The sequence below is a fragment of the Xenopus tropicalis genome, chromosome 5 (genome assembly GCF_000004195.4).
Source record: "Xenopus tropicalis strain Nigerian chromosome 5, UCB_Xtro_10.0, whole genome shotgun sequence".
Classification (NCBI taxonomy): domain Eukaryota; kingdom Metazoa; phylum Chordata; class Amphibia; order Anura; family Pipidae; genus Xenopus; species Xenopus tropicalis.
This window is the reverse complement of record NC_030681.2, coordinates 127,040,969-127,048,269: the sequence shown is the minus strand read 5'-3', so window position 1 is coordinate 127,048,269 and position 7,301 is coordinate 127,040,969. Positions and strand designations below refer to the sequence as shown.

Sequence of the window (7,301 nt, the reverse complement as noted above, 5' to 3'; positions counted from 1 at the left end):
CTTCTTCCTCCAGAATTAATGTAAAAGAAAATGCAGCCAAAGTAAAGGTTTGCTCATATCGCAAAAGGCCTTAAGGTGTTGGTAGGCCACTTTGGTTAGCCTGCTTTAGTAAGCACAAAGGCATCAGGCCATAAAATCCTTTATATAGTTACAGCAGTGATGTGACTTCCATATTATATAAAACTAATTCAGTTTGCATAGCTTAAAAAGCAGCTACGATAGGTGCAAAATATGTGAAAACATTTGACCCAAAAGACGCAATCCCAGTCTAAATTGCATTATTGCAAACATATACATAACACCTATACAGTGAGATGCTACTAATAAATAAACATTAAGCTTCTCTATCATAAAGTTTTGTGAGCACACAGGGCTGGACACTTTCACTAACTAGCATCTTTGGAAAAGAGAAATTGGAAGTGTCCTTTTATGAACTATACTGTGACTTCTCATACTCCTTTAATATGCACTTGTTTACTTTAAACTTGATTTTAATAGCCTAATTAACTGCATTGATTGTAGAACATTAGCTCATTTACAAGTGGTCTGTTATCTATGTCTTAAAGATCTTCTCAACTGCCCGTGGTATTTCACACCACCTGTTTTAGTGGTTAGTTGAGTCCGGCTTTAGCAGGTCAAGTATGTGTGTCACCAACTGCGTCTTGCACTAGCAAGTTCATGTTCATTACATTAGTAAAACTGTCCATCTATTTTTGTCTCTATTGTTTTCTTTTTCTGCCATAGTCTTTCTACAGGTTTTGCCTTTGCATTATAACTAGGCTTTAGTTTTACAATTAAGCCTTCCATTGAGTAATCTAGATGGATTTCCTTGAGTACAGACTGATATGTTTCTCTTTTACTCCAAGTAACTCTCAATAGTTGCAAGAATTTTTGCATTGAAGATTCTCTAAAATTCCTTTTTGTTCTTGAAAGAAAATGTTTTGCTTCTCCTATCTAAGAACTGGCTTTGGTTTGGTAGTTGAACTTTCAAGGAAGGACACAAAATCTGCATGAAGTGTGGAGGCAATAAATTATTATTATTTTTTCATCTAGCACCCTGCCTGGAAAACTTTAAGTAATTACAGTGGCTTTAGTTTCATTTTCAAATTTGTTCAAAGCAAGAAAAAACAAAAACCATAAATATTCCCTTGTTCAAAGAATAGGCAAAAAGCATGTCCAGCACAAGCCCATTTCATTAAACCAATGTTGACAAAGGGGGTATACTGTTATTTTAAGGAAGGATAATGTAATATGTAGTAGTCATCCCCACTGGCCCCTGCGTATCCAGATTTAAAGTTTTTAGTTGTTATATTACAATTGCTTAGAGCAGTGATCCCCAGCCAGTGGCTCAGGAGCAACATGTTGCTCACCAGCCCCTCCGATGTTGCTTCAAGTGGCCTCAAAGTAGGTGCTTGTTATTGAATTTATGGCTTAGAGGCAAGTTTTGGTTGCAGAGTCTACCAAAGTCTCCTGTAGGCTTTTAGGGGCTACCAAATACAAAATGACAGCCCTTATTTGGTATACCCAGGCCCGGATTTGTGGAGAGGCCACAAAGGCCCAGGCCTAGGGCGGCACAAATTTTGGGGGTGTTAAACTTTTTCTCCCATACGGAGCAATGGGGACCTCTTCCCCACTGCTCCGTATGCAAGTGTAAAGCTCAGTGCATGCGCAATCACAAGTTCGCGCATGCGCGATCACAAGTTCACGCATGCGTGGGGGTGGGGGGACGACGGACAGGGGGTGCCTGGATTACAAATCGAGGCACTGTAACCCCCAGGCTTGTGTTGTGCCCCGAATCTTTTTACATTTTAATGTGGCTCACAGGAAAAAATAGTTTGGGGACCTGTGGCTTACAATTTATATTAGGGTTTCCTATAGTCTACATTGAACTCATTAGCAGAAGAAAAAGCAAAACTAGTCATATGTTTATAGTGTCTGTTGACGGTTACAGAAGCAATGCTAATTAGTTAACTGGATTCTGACACAATATAACATGGCGTAACATAGGCTTTATTCTTCTTATGACGATATCTTCTCCGTGTAGACGTAACTACAAATAATATGTAAGAGAGACGGAAAGGATCATTTTCTTCAGCAAAGTAACCAAACCGGTTGTACGTGGTATAGGAAATCTCCACATCTCTAATTAGCTGTTCGGTTATTGTGCAACTCAGCTCTTTGTTCCACCATTAAAAACATGTTTACCTTGAACATAATGTCAGACGCTGTAGGCTTTTAGCACTTTGACTGCTGAAGAATCCAAATCTTTTGTTTCAGTAGCAGAACCTGTCATGCACACGTAGTTGCCTACAGCTCAGTGAAAGGGTAAGGAGCAAACACTGGATACTAATGCCTGTATGACATGTACAACTCTGTGCTTTATTCACTATTTAATGTACAGTATTGTATAGAAACACAAGTTTTTTAATATAATTTTGACTAATGCACATGGTGCGCAACCTTTAATGTCACTAATCTTAAAGCTGCGGTTCACCTTTTGAGTTAAATTTTAATATGTTATAGAATGTCCTATTCCTAGTAACTTTGCATTTGGTCCTCAACATTTATTTTTTGAAGTTTTTGAACTATTTGCCTTCCTTTTCTACATCTTTCCAGCTTTCAAATGGGGGTCACTGGCCCAGACAGTTAAAAAACGATTACTCTTTGAGGCTACAATTTCATTATTATTGTTTCCTTTTATTCTTTATATTGCTATTTAGGACCCATCCTAGTCTTATTCCAGTCTCTCATTCAAACCACTGCCTGGTGTCTAAGGTAAACCAGACCCTAGCAACCATATAGCTGCAGAAGATCCAAACTGAAGAGCTGCTGAACAAAAAAATTGCAAATAATAACAAATAAAAACCAATCACAAATTATTATAATATCGCCATCTACATCATATTGAAAGTTAATTCAAAGGTGAACAACCCCTTTAATGAGTCTGCTGTGGATGTCAATTGATATAGTGGGTATTATTTAAGTCCCACAGATCACTCTCTGTCTTAGTGGAAATAGTAATAATATATAGTAACAAACACCATGAACTATTTATTAGGTGTTCATTAATAATAAAACATAATATCAATGATATCATGCCAAACAGCAGAGGTGTTATTATTTCAGTGCTCTATTAACTCATAGACTTAATTGAAAGATAAGGCATAAAAAGTAACACCAATTATAAGCTCACAGAGGGGTAAGTGACCTTCATTTAAAAGCTGGAAAGATGCAGAAGAGCAAAGCAAACAGTTCAAAAACTATAAAAAAAAAAATAATAAAAAAGACCATTTTCAAAGTTGCTAGTAATAGGACATTCTATAACATATTAAAAGTTAACTTTAAAGTGAACCATGACTTGAAAGCTGTTACAAGGCTTTTAACCCTGTGAGATAAATTCAAATATTGTTATCTTTCTACCTCTTTAAAATTAATAGCATACAATACTTCAATGATACAGACCTAAAAGAGACCTATCAATATAAGAGTTAAATAACTTGATACATGGCTTGGAGGAAAGACTGGGGAGGAGGAATGACTGAACAGCTTCAGTAGGGGAGTATATTAGGATGCAGAATAACAGAATAAGAGGTTATGGCCTAAAGCGCTCATGTGGGGAGCTTAGAAGAAATGTCAGAAGAGACTGTGGGGATAATGGATGTGTGGAACCCAATTCCAACAGAAGCAGCTGAGGCTAAAACTGCAACAGAATGTAAATATTCCTGTAATAGGCACAAGGGTATTTAAAGCACAAGAACAAGCAGTACATGTAATTGTCTAGTTCTGGCTCATCTTTTGATCTTTTTCTTGCACATCTTTTTCTTAATCCCTCCCTATTATATTATATTATCTCTAATCCCAGTTTCTAAAATCAGCACTTAATTCTTTAACAAATCTTCACTGGCAAACTCATTTTCACATCCGTCTGTGCCTGCTGCTCTTTTTTCTGAATAGCATTGTACAGGCTCTTCACCAGACACGGAGATGGCAGACACTGAGCAAACATTTACCCCAGGGAAGGAAAACAACTGTAAGACAGAAAAAGTAAAGTTCCAGTTTTTATTGGGCTTATGTGGAACATTTTTAAGCGAATAATGTAAACACAGAAACTGGAGACGGTGAATGTGGAAGTGCATCATTCTTAAACTTAAATCTATGAATATAGAAACGATAGCTATGGAGGATGATGCCCTGTAGCATATCTGTCCAACATATTTCATGTAGAGGGCAAACTATGTGTTATATAGCATGTTAAAGGGGCCAGAATAAATTAAAATGATGATGCCATATTGTGAAGCCTATGGAGCATCTGAGCAGTCTGAGGGCCATAAAAATCATTTGGAGGGTCACATCCATCCTGCAGGCCTCTAGTAGGACAGCCTTGTCCATTAGACAGCTGATTTACAGTTGGAAATTGGGAAGCTGTTTCCCCATCCTAGGTTAAAATATTTTCCTGGTAGTTCAGTAACTGGCCAGTAGGTATCATTACTCTATAAAAGGGGAAGCCAACATGCACTCTGGCCTATTTGGATCCCACCTGTTTTAGGGGGTTGATGGTTAGGCTGGACAGAGGTAGGCCTAGTAGGAAAAGAGTCCAGGGTGCACCACCCAAAGAGAAGGGACTAAACTTTACAGACTTAGGGACTACTGTAGTTCACCTAGTTTCCACTTGGAGGGCCTTTACTTGGGATTGGACACTTTTGAGTTTATTCAATCCACACATTGATTATTGACTCCTGATGGGTAAATGCTTCTGTAAAGCTTTGTACATGAGTAAATGCTATATAACTGCACTGCATCTACCTGTGACTGTACTCCAAATTACCCTTCTATATTCCTGTGAATAAAGAGCTATCATTTGGTTTAAAGAACCACCAGCACCCAATTGATTTCATGAACTTTGGGGGTTGTATGAAGCTTGACTTTAGAGATAAGTAATACAATGTAACAACACACCTTGGGCTGCATTCATCAAATCAAGAGTTCGAATTCCAAATGGGAAAAATTTGGATTGGATACAATAATTTCTGAAGATCGCAAATATCAAGAAAATGCTTATGAAAAAATCGTATTAGTCCCGATAATATCGTATTGGCGATCCGAAATTTTCATAATGAACAATTGGAAACAGCGGGAGAACCTTTCCGACTTTGGTCCTTCTGTGCATGATTTTGGAAGCCTCCCATAGGAATCAATGGCACTCTGCAGCTCCAACCTGGCCCAAGGAAAGTCACGATAACGAAGCTTGAATGAATCTGAAACTTTCGTACTCTGCGCGACAATATTTTTTTGTCGCACAAATTTTGCGACATGTTAATAATAATAATAATAATAACAAATGAAATTGCAGCCTCACAGAGTAAAAGTTTTTTGGCTTTTGGGGTTCAGTGGCCCACATTTAAAAGCTAGACAGAGTTGGAAGAAGAAGGCAAATAATACAAAAACTATACAAATGAAGACCAATTGAAAAGGTGGTAAGAATTGCTCATTGTAAGACATACTAAAAGTTAATTTGATGTTGAACTACCCCTTTAAAGCTTAAATCCCCGCATACTCAGTGCCTTCCTTTCATGTAGAAGCCCATATGTAGGTACAAGGTATAATACTGTACATCTGTTTCTGTTCTCATTTTATGCTCACCTGTGTCAGTAAACAGCCTGGCCACTGACTATAATTAAGCATCTGTGTATGTGTTTAGATAGTGCCTATAAAAGCAGGGTATTTTTGGATGGTTTATTTTCCTTTGCTTTGTGCTGCAGCTGTAGCTTTATAAAGAGCAGTCACAATGTTTTGCACACGAGGTTACTGTCAGCGTGATTTCTGGCTTGAAAAAGCGTGTTAAAACAATAACCCCAGCAAAATAGATTTTTTTACATCACCTACACGTTACCACATTCATGTAACCTTTCCAGGGCTCACCTACAAAGAAAAAAAACATCTTTTAGTATGCTGTATTTTTATTTCCTGCACAGGTATGGGACCTGTTATCCAGAAAGCTCCATGAATCTTCATACCTAAAAATAATTTAAACATTAAATAAACCCAATACGACTATTTTACCTCCAATAAGCACTAATTATATATTGGGCTCAAGTACAAGGCACTGTTTTATTATTACAGATAAAAAGGAAATCATTTTTAAAAATGAGAGTTATTGCATTTTCAAGATGATGACCCCCTGTGGCAAGTCCTGGATCATTACTGCTATTGAGATGCTGAAACTTTAGGCTGCTGCAATAAGTTCAGTATATAAAATATTGTATTTTTAGCCATATTTGTTTTAGCCACTGGACTCAGGAATACATTAGCTTGTTTGTGCTGTCCTCCATCTCGTCAATGTAATTCAATTGCTTGGCCCAAGGGAAGAAAGATCCTATCCTTTAGCAACCTCACCAAACGAGAAAATCTTTAATTTATTTATTAGCTCTTTATTAAGGCCTAAGAGATTATGGGCCCGATTCACTAAAGTCCGAAATAAGGAGTGCTATTTATAGCATGCGTTAAAAATCTTATCACTTCTTATTTTTCACTCGATTCACTAAAAGGACACTTGTCATAATTAAGAAGCGATGTTCTTGGCGTTATTTATCTTGCAACGACATATTTTCAAGCAATATATTACGCAGCGCACAACATATTACGCAGCGTGCGATATTTTACGCAGAGCGCAATATATTACCCACGTAACCATTACTTTCTGAAGACTACCGTTCTGAAAATTTTGCGCTCTGCGTAAAATATCACGTGCTGCGTAATATGTTGTGCGCTGCGTAATATATTGCTTGAAAATATGTCGTCGCAAGATAAATAACGCCAAGAACATCGCTTCTTAATTATGACAAGTGTCCTTTTAGTGAATCGAGCGAAAAATAAGAAGTGATAAGATTTTTAACGCATGCTATAAATAGCACTCCTTATTTCGGACTTTAGTGAATCGGGCCCGATACATCTATATTGTCTCTTTTCTTAGCACCACATTATCCTGACTTTAATTGGAACCAAGAGGACCCGTTCAATCCTTGTTATTCTCAATGAATAGCATCAATAAGGGCAAAGTTTGAGTAATTTTTTGTCTCTAATAACCCCTAAAAGACCAACCTTCTCTCTATACACTTAGGGGCACATTTACTTAAAAAATGTTCTGGCCTTGAAAGTCGTATAAACTCGACATGCTATACATTTGAATTAAACTCGATCATTGCTGTGTTTATAAAATGTCACGATAATGCTTGAATCGGTCATACAAAAATTTTGCGTTTACATTCGAAAATCTCAATTTTTTTGTGTTGAAAATATTGTTA

The 7,301-nt window shown here is 37.2% G+C and overlaps 1 protein-coding gene across 1 annotated transcript in view; it reads left to right on the top strand.

Moving 5' to 3' along the window:
• The first annotated feature begins 2,219 nt into the window (after positions 1 to 2,219).
• klhl6 (kelch like family member 6) overlaps positions 2,220 to 7,301 on the top strand; it is a 31,381-nt gene continuing 26,299 nt past the window's right edge. The window contains exon 1 of the mRNA XM_031902617.1: positions 2,220 to 2,325. The gene's annotated coding sequence lies outside the window, so the exon portion shown is untranslated. The remainder of the gene's footprint in view (positions 2,326 to 7,301) is intronic.